The sequence below is a fragment of the Phyllobates terribilis genome, unplaced genomic scaffold (genome assembly GCF_046119375.1).
Source record: "Phyllobates terribilis strain yellow unplaced genomic scaffold, ASM4611937v1 Scaffold_169__1_contigs__length_4117513, whole genome shotgun sequence".
Lineage (NCBI taxonomy): Eukaryota > Metazoa > Chordata > Amphibia > Anura > Dendrobatidae > Phyllobates > Phyllobates terribilis.
The window spans coordinates 3,737,313-3,750,029 of record NW_027362929.1 but is presented as its reverse complement, the minus strand read 5'-3'; the positions used below and the strand labels follow the sequence as shown (position 1 = coordinate 3,750,029).

At 45.2% G+C, this 12,717-nt stretch overlaps 10 non-coding genes across 10 annotated transcripts; all 10 read left to right on the top strand.

The window, feature by feature from the left end:
- Nucleotides 1-433: 433 nt before the first annotated feature.
- Nucleotides 434-624, top strand: LOC141209643 (U2 spliceosomal RNA). Its single transcript, XR_012279836.1, has one exon. It is a non-coding gene; the product is annotated as a U2 spliceosomal RNA (small nuclear RNA).
- A 1,120-nt stretch (nt 625-1,744) lies between these two features.
- LOC141209642 (U2 spliceosomal RNA) lies at nt 1,745-1,935 on the top strand. Its single transcript, XR_012279835.1, has one exon. It is a non-coding gene; the product is annotated as a U2 spliceosomal RNA (small nuclear RNA).
- Nucleotides 1,936-3,056: 1,121 nt separating this feature from the next.
- On the top strand, nt 3,057-3,247 carry LOC141209641 (U2 spliceosomal RNA). The gene has a single exon (XR_012279834.1). It is a non-coding gene; the product is annotated as a U2 spliceosomal RNA (small nuclear RNA).
- A 1,123-nt stretch (nt 3,248-4,370) lies between these two features.
- Nucleotides 4,371-4,561, top strand: LOC141209640 (U2 spliceosomal RNA). Its single transcript, XR_012279833.1, has one exon. It is a non-coding gene; the product is annotated as a U2 spliceosomal RNA (small nuclear RNA).
- A 1,117-nt stretch (nt 4,562-5,678) lies between these two features.
- LOC141209639 (U2 spliceosomal RNA) lies at nt 5,679-5,869 on the top strand. The gene has a single exon (XR_012279832.1). It is a non-coding gene; the product is annotated as a U2 spliceosomal RNA (small nuclear RNA).
- A 1,121-nt stretch (nt 5,870-6,990) lies between these two features.
- Nucleotides 6,991-7,181, top strand: LOC141209638 (U2 spliceosomal RNA). The gene has a single exon (XR_012279831.1). It is a non-coding gene; the product is annotated as a U2 spliceosomal RNA (small nuclear RNA).
- Nucleotides 7,182-8,301: 1,120 nt separating this feature from the next.
- Nucleotides 8,302-8,492, top strand: LOC141210216 (U2 spliceosomal RNA). The gene has a single exon (XR_012280390.1). It is a non-coding gene; the product is annotated as a U2 spliceosomal RNA (small nuclear RNA).
- Nucleotides 8,493-9,612: 1,120 nt separating this feature from the next.
- Nucleotides 9,613-9,803, top strand: LOC141210457 (U2 spliceosomal RNA). The gene has a single exon (XR_012280625.1). It is a non-coding gene; the product is annotated as a U2 spliceosomal RNA (small nuclear RNA).
- Nucleotides 9,804-10,922: 1,119 nt separating this feature from the next.
- LOC141209637 (U2 spliceosomal RNA) lies at nt 10,923-11,113 on the top strand. Its single transcript, XR_012279830.1, has one exon. It is a non-coding gene; the product is annotated as a U2 spliceosomal RNA (small nuclear RNA).
- Nucleotides 11,114-12,232: 1,119 nt separating this feature from the next.
- LOC141208453 (U2 spliceosomal RNA) lies at nt 12,233-12,423 on the top strand. The gene has a single exon (XR_012278682.1). It is a non-coding gene; the product is annotated as a U2 spliceosomal RNA (small nuclear RNA).
- Nucleotides 12,424-12,717: the final 294 nt, after the last annotated feature.

Here is a 12,717-nt window from a genome sequence, read left to right as displayed (position 1 = left end):
GAACGCTGGCTGCGCGTGTCATAATAGGCTCTGAGCCTTTATATACCTGCGCACAGCAGCAGCCACCTTCAGTCTGCTGCTGGACAGCCAGCAGCAGCAGCAGCAGGAGAGGTAATTAATCAGCAACCCTCCTGCTAAGGGTAGACAGCTGCTCGTTCCACCCCCCCCCCCCCGCCTTAATTGGTTCTCCTCCCTTCCAACGGTGTTGAGGCGGGTGGGAACAGCCGGGGGTTGAGGGTACTGTGCTAAAAGAGGTGGAGTTATGCAGATCTAAAACGCGTGGATTGCAGCAGCAGCAAGCCGAAAAGTGCAGGCATGTGAGGGATCTAGAGGTTGACAGCATGTCTTCTTAACGGGAGTCCAGGTGGCCATCTCCACAAATGGACTTTTCAGAATCCTTGGGTGGCACCGTAGTCGGAAACCAATTCTGGTTATCGCTTCTCGGCCTTTTGGCTAAGATCAAGTGTAGTATCTGTTCTTATCAGTTTAATATCTGATACGTCCCCTATCTGGGGACCATATATTAAATGGATTTTTAGAACAGGGAGATGGAAAAAGAGCTTGCTCTGTCCACTCCACGCATTGACCTGGTATTGCAGTATCTCCAGGACCGGTGCACCCCTTCTTTAATGCAGTTTCTAAAATCAGAAAGAATTGAATTCAATGCTTTTTGTTCATTTTGCTTGTTTGTCGGATTTTGGGATGGACTCTTTGGCTTTGCTTTTCTTCTCCTCATTGGATTTTTCATGTTAAAAGTTGCAGAAGCCAGATGACAAGCTCATTTTGGTTCAACTTCAGCAACTGTGCATTGCATTGCCATGTAATGTAATGTAATGCAATGCTATCTATCTAGCTCTCCCTCTATACTTCCTTTTGGATAAACAGACATATTAGGCAAGCATTTTGGAGCTTTCACCTAAATAACTACAGGTGGTGAGATAAGCTGCACAATATAATTGACCTTTCAGTATATTGTTGCACACACACCATCTATTTAGCAAATGCCCTTGTTATCAACAGCAGCCTTTTAAACTCACCTGAGCTAACAGGTATGTGAGCTGGTTACTCTGCTGCGCTTAAAATTTCTTTTTTGGTTTGCTACAATGCCTTTTCTGAAACGTTGTCTCCCTCTGCTGGAACACTGACTTCTTTCATTTAATGCCTGCAGACTATAAAAGAGAAACCAACCCAAAAAGTTTGGTTGATTAGTCTGTGGCATTCTTTTAAACTGTTGCTTATGGCGGTCTCTGTGAGCTTCTCAGTGACATTCAGCCATCCAGGTATCCCGCCTGCAGTAGACGGAATGTGGCAATGGAACGCTGGCTGCGCGTGTCATAATAGGCTCTGAGCCTTTATATACCTGCGCACAGCAGCAGCCACCTTCAGTCTGCTGCTGGACAGCCAGCAGCAGCAGCAGCAGGAGAGGTAATTAATCAGCAACCCTCCTGCTAAGGGTAGACAGCTGCTCGTTCCACCCCCCCCCCGCCTTAATTGGTTCTCCTCCCTTCCAACGGTGTTGAGGCGGGTGGGAACAGCCGGGGGTTGAGGGTACTGTGCTAAAAGAGGTGGAGTTATGCAGATCTAAAACGCGTGGATTGCAGCAGCAGCAAGCCGAAAAGTGCAGGCATGTGAGGGATCTAGAGGTTGACAGCATGTCTTCTTAACGGGAGTCCAGGTGGCCATCTCCACAAATGGACTTTTCAGAATCCTTGGGTGGCACCGTAGTCGGAAACCAATTCTGGTTATCGCTTCTCGGCCTTTTGGCTAAGATCAAGTGTAGTATCTGTTCTTATCAGTTTAATATCTGATACGTCCCCTATCTGGGGACCATATATTAAATGGATTTTTAGAACAGGGAGATGGAAAAAGAGCTTGCTCTGTCCACTCCACGCATTGACCTGGTATTGCAGTATCTCCAGGACCGGTGCACCCCTTCTTTAATGCAGTTTCTAAAATCAGAAAGAATTGAATTCAATGCTTTTTGTTCATTTTGCTTGTTTGTCGGATTTTGGGATGGACTCTTTGGCTTTGCTTTTCTTCTCCTCATTGGATTTTTCATGTTAAAAGTTGCAGAAGCCAGATGACAAGCTCATTTTGGTTCAACTTCAGCAACTGTGCATTGCATTGCCATGTAATGTAATGTAATGCAATGCTATCTATCTAGCTCTCCCTCTATACTTCCTTTTGGATAAACAGATATATTAGGCAAGCATTTTGGAGCTTTCACCTAAATAACTACAGGTGGTGAGATAAGCTGCACAATATAATTGACCTTTCAGTATATTGTTGCACACACACCATCTATTTAGCAAATGCCCTTGTTATCAACAGCAGCCTTTTAAACTCACCTGAGCTAACAGGTATGTGAGCTGGTTACTCTGCTGCGCTTATAATTTCTTTTTTGGTTTGCTACAATGCCTTTTCTGAAACGTTGTCTCCCTCTGCTGGAACACTGACTTCTTTCATTTAATGCCTGCAGACTATAAAAGAGAAACCAACCCAAAAAGTTTGGTTGATTAGTCTGTGGCATTCTTTTAAACTGTTGCTTATGGCGGTCTCTGTGAGCTTCTCAGTGACATTCAGCCATCCAGGTATTCCGCCTGCAGTAGACGGAATGTGGCAATGGAACGCTGGCTGCGCGTGTCATAATAGGCTCTGAGCCTTTATATACCTGCGCACAGCAGCAGCCACCTTCAGTCTGCTGCTGGACAGCCAGCAGCAGCAGCAGCAGGAGAGGTAATTAATCAGCAACCCTCCTGCTAAGGGTAGACAGCTGCTCGTTCCACCCCCCCCCCCGCCTTAATTGGTTCTCCTCCCTTCCAACGGTGTTGAGGCGGGTGGGAACAGCCGGGGGTTGAGGGTACTGTGCTAAAAGAGGTGGAGTTATGCAGATCTAAAACGCGTGGATTGCAGCAGCAGCAAGCCGAAAAGTGCAGGCATGTGAGGGATCTAGAGGTTGACAGCATGTCTTCTTAACGGGAGTCCAGGTGGCCATCTCCACAAATGGACTTTTCAGAATCCTTGGGTGGCACCGTAGTCGGAAACCAATTCTGGTTATCGCTTCTCGGCCTTTTGGCTAAGATCAAGTGTAGTATCTGTTCTTATCAGTTTAATATCTGATACGTCCCCTATCTGGGGACCATATATTAAATGGATTTTTAGAACAGGGAGATGGAAAAAGAGCTTGCTCTGTCCACTCCACGCATTGACCTGGTATTGCAGTATCTCCAGGACCGGTGCACCCCTTCTTTAATGCAGTTTCTAAAATCAGAAAGAATTGAATTCAATGCTTTTTGTTCATTTTGCTTGTTTGTCGGATTTTGGGATGGACTCTTTGGCTTTGCTTTTCTTCTCCTCATTGGATTTTTCATGTTAAAAGTTGCAGAAGCCAGATGACAAGCTCATTTTGGTTCAACTTCAGCAACTGTGCATTGCATTGCCATGTAATGTAATGTAATGCAATGCTATCTATCTAGCTCTCCCTCTATACTTCCTTTTGGATAAACAGACATATTAGGCAAGCATTTTGGAGCTTTCACCTAAATAACTACAGGTGGTGAGATAAGCTGCACAATATAATTGACCTTTCAGTATATTGTTGCACACACACCATCTATTTAGCAAATGCCCTTGTTATCAACAGCAGCCTTTTAAACTCACCTGAGCTAACAGGTATGTGAGCTGGTTACTCTGCTGCGCTTAAAATTTCTTTTTTGGTTTGCTACAATGCCTTTTCTGAAACGTTGTCTCCCTCTGCTGGAACACTGACTTCTTTCATTTAATGCCTGCAGACTATAAAAGAGAAACCAACCCAAAAAGTTTGGTTGATTAGTCTGTGGCATTCTTTTAAACTGTTGCTTATGGCGGTCTCTGTGAGCTTCTCAGTGACATTCAGCCATCCAGGTATCCCGCCTGCAGTAGACGGAATGTGGCAATGGAACGCTGGCTGCGCGTGTCATAATAGGCTCTGAGCCTTTATATACCTGCGCACAGCAGCAGCCACCTTCAGTCTGCTGCTGGACAGCCAGCAGCAGCAGCAGCAGGAGAGGTAATTAATCAGCAACCCTCCTGCTAAGGGTAGACAGCTGCTCGTTCCACCCCCCCCCCCCCGCCTTAATTGGTTCTCCTCCCTTCCAACGGTGTTGAGGCGGGTGGGAACAGCCGGGGGTTGAGGGTACTGTGCTAAAAGAGGTGGAGTTATGCAGATCTAAAACGCGTGGATTGCAGCAGCAGCAAGCCGAAAAGTGCAGGCATGTGAGGGATCTAGAGGTTGACAGCATGTCTTCTTAACGGGAGTCCAGGTGGCCATCTCCACAAATGGACTTTTCAGAATCCTTGGGTGGCACCGTAGTCGGAAACCAATTCTGGTTATCGCTTCTCGGCCTTTTGGCTAAGATCAAGTGTAGTATCTGTTCTTATCAGTTTAATATCTGATACGTCCCCTATCTGGGGACCATATATTAAATGGATTTTTAGAACAGGGAGATGGAAAAAGAGCTTGCTCTGTCCACTCCACGCATTGACCTGGTATTGCAGTATCTCCAGGACCGGTGCACCCCTTCTTTAATGCAGTTTCTAAAATCAGAGAGAATTGAATTCAATGCTTTTTGTTCATTTTGCTTGTTTGTCGGATTTTGGGATGGACTCTTTGGCTTTGCTTTTCTTCTCCTCATTGGATTTTTCATGTTAAAAGTTGCAGAAGCCAGATGACAAGCTCATTTTGGTTCAACTTCAGCAACTGTGCATTGCATTGCCATGTAATGTAATGTAATGCAATGCTATCTATCTAGCTCTCCCTCTATACTTCCTTTTGGATAAACAGACATATTAGGCAAGCATTTTGGAGCTTTCACCTAAATAACTACAGGTGGTGAGATAAGCTGCACAATATAATTGACCTTTCAGTATATTGTTGCACACACACCATCTATTTAGCAAATGCCCTTGTTATCAACAGCAGCCTTTTAAACTCACCTGAGCTAACAGGTATGTGAGCTGGTTACTCTGCTGCGCTTAAAATTTCTTTTTTGGTTTGCTACAATGCCTTTTCTGAAACGTTGTCTCCCTCTGCTGGAACACTGACTTCTTTCATTTAATGCCTGCAGACTATAAAAGAGAAACCAACCCAAAAAGTTTGGTTGATTAGTCTGTGGCATTCTTTTAAACTGTTGCTTATGGCGGTCTCTGTGAGCTTCTCAGTGACATTCAGCCATCCAGGTATCCCGCCTGCAGTAGACGGAATGTGGCAATGGAACGCTGGCTGCGCGTGTCATAATAGGCTCTGAGCCTTTATATACCTGCGCACAGCAGCAGCCACCTTCAGTCTGCTGCTGGACAGCCAGCAGCAGCAGCAGGAGAGGTAATTAATCAGCAACCCTCCTGCTAAGGGTAGACAGCTGCTCGTTCCACCCCCCCCCCGCCTTAATTGGTTCTCCTCCCTTCCAACGGTGTTGAGGCGGGTGGGAACAGCCGGGGGTTGAGGGTACTGTGCTAAAAGAGGTGGAGTTATGCAGATCTAAAACGCGTGGATTGCAGCAGCAGCAAGCCGAAAAGTGCAGGCATGTGAGGGATCTAGAGGTTGACAGCATGTCTTCTTAACGGGAGTCCAGGTGGCCATCTCCACAAATGGACTTTTCAGAATCCTTGGGTGGCACCGTAGTCGGAAACCAATTCTGGTTATCGCTTCTCGGCCTTTTGGCTAAGATCAAGTGTAGTATCTGTTCTTATCAGTTTAATATCTGATACGTCCCCTATCTGGGGACCATATATTAAATGGATTTTTAGAACAGGGAGATGGAAAAAGAGCTTGCTCTGTCCACTCCACGCATTGACCTGGTATTGCAGTATCTCCAGGACCGGTGCACCCCTTCTTTAATGCAGTTTCTAAAATCAGAAAGAATTGAATTCAATGCTTTTTGTTCATTTTGCTTGTTTGTCGGATTTTGGGATGGACTCTTTGGCTTTGCTTTTCTTCTCCTCATTGGATTTTTCATGTTAAAAGTTGCAGAAGCCAGATGACAAGCTCATTTTGGTTCAACTTCAGCAACTGTGCATTGCATTGCCATGTAATGTAATGTAATGCAATGCTATCTATCTAGCTCTCCCTCTATACTTCCTTTTGGATAAACAGATATATTAGGCAAGCATTTTGGAGCTTTCACCTAAATAACTACAGGTGGTGAGATAAGCTGCACAATATAATTGACCTTTCAGTATATTGTTGCACACACACCATCTATTTAGCAAATGCCCTTGTTATCAACAGCAGCCTTTTAAACTCACCTGAGCTAACAGGTATGTGAGCTGGTTACTCTGCTGCGCTTAAAATTTCTTTTTTGGTTTGCTACAATGCCTTTTCTGAAACGTTGTCTCCCTCTGCTGGAACACTGACTTCTTTCATTTAATGCCTGCAGACTATAAAAGAGAAACCAACCCAAAAAGTTTGGTTGATTAGTCTGTGGCATTCTTTTAAACTGTTGCTTATGGCGGTCTCTGTGAGCTTCTCAGTGACATTCAGCCATCCAGGTATTCCGCCTGCAGTAGACGGAATGTGGCAATGGAACGCTGGCTGCGCGTGTCATAATAGGCTCTGAGCCTTTATATACCTGCGCACAGCAGCAGCCACCTTCAGTCTGCTGCTGGACAGCCAGCAGCAGCAGCAGCAGGAGAGGTAATTAATCAGCAACCCTCCTGCTAAGGGTAGACAGCTGCTCGTTCCACCCCCCCCCCCGCCTTAATTGGTTCTCCTCCCTTCCAACGGTGTTGAGGCGGGTGGGAACAGCCGGGGGTTGAGGGTACTGTGCTAAAAGAGGTGGAGTTATGCAGATCTAAAACGCGTGGATTGCAGCAGCAGCAAGCCGAAAAGTGCAGGCATGTGAGGGATCTAGAGGTTGACAGCATGTCTTCTTAACGGGAGTCCAGGTGGCCATCTCCACAAATGGACTTTTCAGAATCCTTGGGTGGCACCGTAGTCGGAAACCAATTCTGGTTATCGCTTCTCGGCCTTTTGGCTAAGATCAAGTGTAGTATCTGTTCTTATCAGTTTAATATCTGATACGTCCCCTATCTGGGGACCATATATTAAATGGATTTTTAGAACAGGGAGATGGAAAAAGAGCTTGCTCTGTCCACTCCACGCATTGACCTGGTATTGCAGTATCTCCAGGACCGGTGCACCCCTTCTTTAATGCAGTTTCTAAAATCAGAAAGAATTGAATTCAATGCTTTTTGTTCATTTTGCTTGTTTGTCGGATTTTGGGATGGACTCTTTGGCTTTGCTTTTCTTCTCCTCATTGGATTTTTCATGTTAAAAGTTGCAGAAGCTAGATGACAAGCTCATTTTGGTTCAACTTCAGCAACTGTGCATTGCATTGCCATGTAATGTAATGTAATGCAATGCTATCTATCTAGCTCTCCCTCTATACTTCCTTTTGGATAAACAGACATATTAGGCAAGCATTTTGGAGCTTTCACCTAAATAACTACAGGTGGTGAGATAAGCTGCACAATATAATTGACCTTTCAGTATATTGTTGCACACACACCATCTATTTAGCAAATGCCCTTGTTATCAACAGCAGCCTTTTAAACTCACCTGAGCTAACAGGTATGTGAGCTGGTTACTCTGCTGCGCTTAAAATTTCTTTTTTGGTTTGCTACAATGCCTTTTCTGAAACGTTGTCTCCCTCTGCTGGAACACTGACTTCTTTCATTTAATGCCTGCAGACTATAAAAGAGAAACCAACCCAAAAAGTTTGGTTGATTAGTCTGTGGCATTCTTTTAAACTGTTGCTTATGGCGGTCTCTGTGAGCTTCTCAGTGACATTCAGCCATCCAGGTATCCCGCCTGCAGTAGACGGAATGTGGCAATGGAACGCTGGCTGCGCGTGTCATAATAGGCTCTGAGCCTTTATATACCTGCGCACAGCAGCAGCCACCTTCAGTCTGCTGCTGGACAGCCAGCAGCAGCAGCAGCAGGAGAGGTAATTAATCAGCAACCCTCCTGCTAAGGGTAGACAGCTGCTCGTTCCACCCCCCCCCCGCCTTAATTGGTTCTCCTCCCTTCCAACGGTGTTGAGGCGGGTGGGAACAGCCGGGGGTTGAGGGTACTGTGCTAAAAGAGGTGGAGTTATGCAGATCTAAAACGCGTGGATTGCAGCAGCAGCAAGCCGAAAAGTGCAGGCATGTGAGGGATCTAGAGGTTGACAGCATGTCTTCTTAACGGGAGTCCAGGTGGCCATCTCCACAAATGGACTTTTCAGAATCCTTGGGTGGCACCGTAGTCGGAAACCAATTCTGGTTATCGCTTCTCGGCCTTTTGGCTAAGATCAAGTGTAGTATCTGTCCTTATCAGTTTAATATCTGATACGTCCCCTATCTGGGGACCATATATTAAATGGATTTTTAGAACAGGGAGATGGAAAAAGAGCTTGCTCTGTCCACTCCACGCATTGACCTGGTATTGCAGTATCTCCAGGACCGGTGCACCCCTTCTTTAATGCAGTTTCTAAAATCAGAAAGAATTGAATTCAATGCTTTTTGTTCATTTTGCTTGTTTGTCGGATTTTGGGATGGACTCTTTGGCTTTGCTTTTCTTCTCCTCATTGGATTTTTCATGTTAAAAGTTGCAGAAGCCAGATGACAAGCTCATTTTGGTTCAACTTCAGCAACTGTGCATTGCATTGCCATGTAATGTAATGTAATGCAATGCTATCTATCTAGCTCTCCCTCTATACTTCCTTTTGGATAAACAGACATATTAGGCAAGCATTTTGGAGCTTTCACCTAAATAACTACAGGTGGTGAGATAAGCTGCACAATATAATTGACCTTTCAGTATATTGTTGCACACACACCATCTATTTAGCAAATGCCCTTGTTATCAACAGCAGCCTTTTAAACTCACCTGAGCTAACAGGTATGTGAGCTGGTTACTCTGCTGCGCTTAAAATTTCTTTTTTGGTTTGCTACAATGCCTTTTCTGAAACGTTGTCTCCCTCTGCTGGAACACTGACTTCTTTCATTTAATGCCTGCAGACTATAAAAGAGAAACCAACCCAAAAAGTTTGGTTGATTAGTCTGTGGCATTCTTTTAAACTGTTGCTTATGGCGGTCTCTGTGAGCTTCTCAGTGACATTCAGCCATCCAGGTATCCCGCCTGCAGTAGACGGAATGTGGCAATGGAACGCTGGCTGCGCGTGTCATAATAGGCTCTGAGACTTTATATACCTGCGCACAGCAGCAGCCACCTTCAGTCTGCTGCTGGACAGCCAGCAGCAGCAGCAGCAGGAGAGGTAATTAATCAGCAACCCTCCTGCTAAGGGTAGACAGCTGCTCATTCCACCCCCCCCCCGCCTTAATTGGTTCTCCTCCCTTCCAACGGTGTTGAGGCGGGTGGGAACAGCCGGGGGTTGAGGGTACTGTGCTAAAAGAGGTGGAGTTATGCAGATCTAAAACGCGTGGATTGCAGCAGCAGCAAGCCGAAAAGTGCAGGCATGTGAGGGATCTAGAGGTTGACAGCATGTCTTCTTAACGGGAGTCCAGGTGGCCATCTCCACAAATGGACTTTTCAGAATCCTTGGGTGGCACCGTAGTCGGAAAGCAATTCTGGTTATCGCTTCTCGGCCTTTTGGGTAAGATCAAGTGTAGTATCTGTTCTTATCAGTTTAATATCTGATACGTCCCCTATCTGGGGACCATATATTAAATGGATTTTTAGAACAGGGAGATGGAAAAAGAGCTTGCTCTGTCCACTCCACGCATTGACCTGGTATTGCAGTATCTCCAGGACCGGTGCACCCCTTCTTTAATGCAGTTTCTAAAATCAGAAAGAATTGAATTCAATGCTTTTTGTTCATTTTGCTTGTTTGTCGGATTTTGGGATGGACTCTTTGGCTTTGCTTTTCTTCTCCTCATTGGATTTTTCATGTTAAAAGTTGCAGAAGCCAGATGACAAGCTCATTTTGGTTCAACTTCAGCAACTGTGCATTGCATTGCCATGTAATGTAATGTAATGCAATGCTATCTATCTAGCTCTCCCTCTATACTTCCTTTTGGATAAACAGACATATTAGGCAAGCATTTTGGAGCTTTCACCTAAATAACTACAGGTGGTGAGATAAGCTGCACAATATAATTGACCTTTCAGTATATTGTTGCACACACACCATCTATTTAGCAAATGCCCTTGTTATCAACAGCAGCCTTTTAAACTCACCTGAGCTAACAGGTATGTGAGCTGGTTACTCTGCTGCGCTTAAAATTTCTTTTTTGGTTTGCTACAATGCCTTTTCTGAAACGTTGTCTCCCTCTGCTGGAACACTGACTTCTTTCATTTAATGCCTGCAGACTATAAAAGAGAAACCAACCCAAAAAGTTTGGTTGATTAGTCTGTGGCATTCTTTTAAACTGTTGCTTATGGCGGTCTCTGTGAGCTTCTCAGTGACATTCAGCCATCCAGGTATCCCGCCTGCAGTAGACGGAATGTGGCAATGGAACGCTGGCTGCGCGTGTCATAATAGGCTCTGAGCCTTTATATACCTGCGCACAGCAGCAGCCACCTTCAGTTTGCTGCTGGACAGCCAGCAGCAGCAGCAGCAGGAGAGGTAATTAATCAGCAACCCTCCTGCTAAGGGTAGACAGCTGCTCGTTCCACCCCCCCCCGCCTTAATTGGTTCTCCTCCCTTCCAACGGTGTTGAGGCGGGTGGGAACAGCCGGGGGTTGAGGGTACTGTGCTAAAAGAGGTGGAGTTATGCAGATCTAAAACGCGTGGATTGCAGCAGCAGCAAGCCGAAAAGTGCAGGCATGTGAGGGATCTAGAGGTTGACAGCATGTCTTCTTAACGGGAGTCCAGGTGGCCATCTCCACAAATGGACTTTTCAGAATCCTTGGGTGGCACCGTAGTCGGAAAGCAATTCTGGTTATCGCTTCTCGGCCTTTTGGCTAAGATCAAGTGTAGTATCTGTTCTTATCAGTTTAATATCTGATACGTCCCCTATCTGGGGACCATATATTAAATGGATTTTTAGAACAGGGAGATGGAAAAAGAGCTTGCTCTGTCCACTCCACGCATTGACCTGGTATTGCAGTATCTCCAGGACCGGTGCACCCCTTCTTTAATGCAGTTTCTAAAATCAGAAAGAATTGAATTCAATGCTTTTTGTTCATTTTGCTTGTTTGTCGGATTTTGGGATGGACTCTTTGGCTTTGCTTTTCTTCTCCTCATTGGATTTTTCATGTTAAAAGTTGCAGAAGCCAGATGACAAGCTCATTTTGGTTCAACTTCAGCAACTGTGCATTGCATTGCCATGTAATGTAATGTAATGCAATGCTATCTATCTAGCTCTCCCTCTATACTTCCTTTTGGATAAACAGACATATTAGGCAAGCATTTTGGAGCTTTCACCTAAATAACTACAGGTGGTGAGATAAGCTGCACAATATAATTGACCTTTCAGTATATTGTTGCACACACACCATCTATTTAGCAAATGCCCTTGTTATCAACAGCAGCCTTTTAAACTCACCTGAGCTAACAGGTATGTGAGCTGGTTACTCTGCTGCGCTTAAAATTTCTTTTTTGGTTTGCTACAATGCCTTTTCTGAAACGTTGTCTCCCTCTGCTGGAACACTGACTTCTTTCATTTAATGCCTGCAGACTATAAAAGAGAAACCAACCCAAAAAGTTTGGTTGATTAGTCTGTGGCATTCTTTTAAACTGTTGCTTATGGCGGTCTCTGTGAGCTTCTCAGTGACATTCAGCCATCCAGGTATCCCGCCTGCAGTAGACGGAATGTGGCAATGGAACGCTGGCTGCGCGTGTCATAATAGGCTCTGAGCCTTTATATACCTGCGCACAGCAGCAGCCACCTTCAGTTTGCTGCTGGACAGCCAGCAGCAGCAGCAGCAGGAGAGGTAATTAATCAGCAACCCTCCTGCTAAGGGTAGACAGCTGCTCGTTCCACCCCCCCCCGCCTTAATTGGTTCTCCTCCCTTCCAACGGTGTTGAGGCGGGTGGGAACAGCCGGGGGTTGAGGGTACTGTGCTAAAAGAGGTGGAGTTATGCAGATCTAAAACGCGTGGATTGCAGCAGCAGCAAGCCGAAAAGTGCAGGCATGTGAGGGATCTAGAGGTTGACAGCATGTCTTCTTAACGGGAGTCCAGGTGGCCATCTCCACAAATGGACTTTTCAGAATCCTTGGGTGGCACCGTAGTCGGAAAGCAATTCTGGTTATCGCTTCTCGGCCTTTTGGCTAAGATCAAGTGTAGTATCTGTTCTTATCAGTTTAATATCTGATACGTCCCCTATCTGGGGACCATATATTAAATGGATTTTTAGAACAGGGAGATGGAAAAAGAGCTTGCTCTGTCTACTCCACGCATTGACCTGGTATTGCAGTATCTCCAGGACCGGTGCACCCCTTCTTTAATGCAGTTTCTAAAATCAGAAAGAATTGAATTCAATGCTTTTTGTTCATTTTGCTTGTTTGTCGGATTTTGGGATGGACTCTTTGGCTTTGCTTTTCTTCTCCTCATTGGATTTTTCATGTTAAAAGTTGCAGAAGCCAGATGACAAGCTCATTTTGGTTCAACTTCAGCAACTGTGCATTGCATTGCCATGTAATGTAATGTAATGCAATGCTATCTATCTAGCTCTCCCTCTATACTTCCTTTTGGATAAACAGACATATTAGGCAAGCATTTTGGAGCTTTCACCT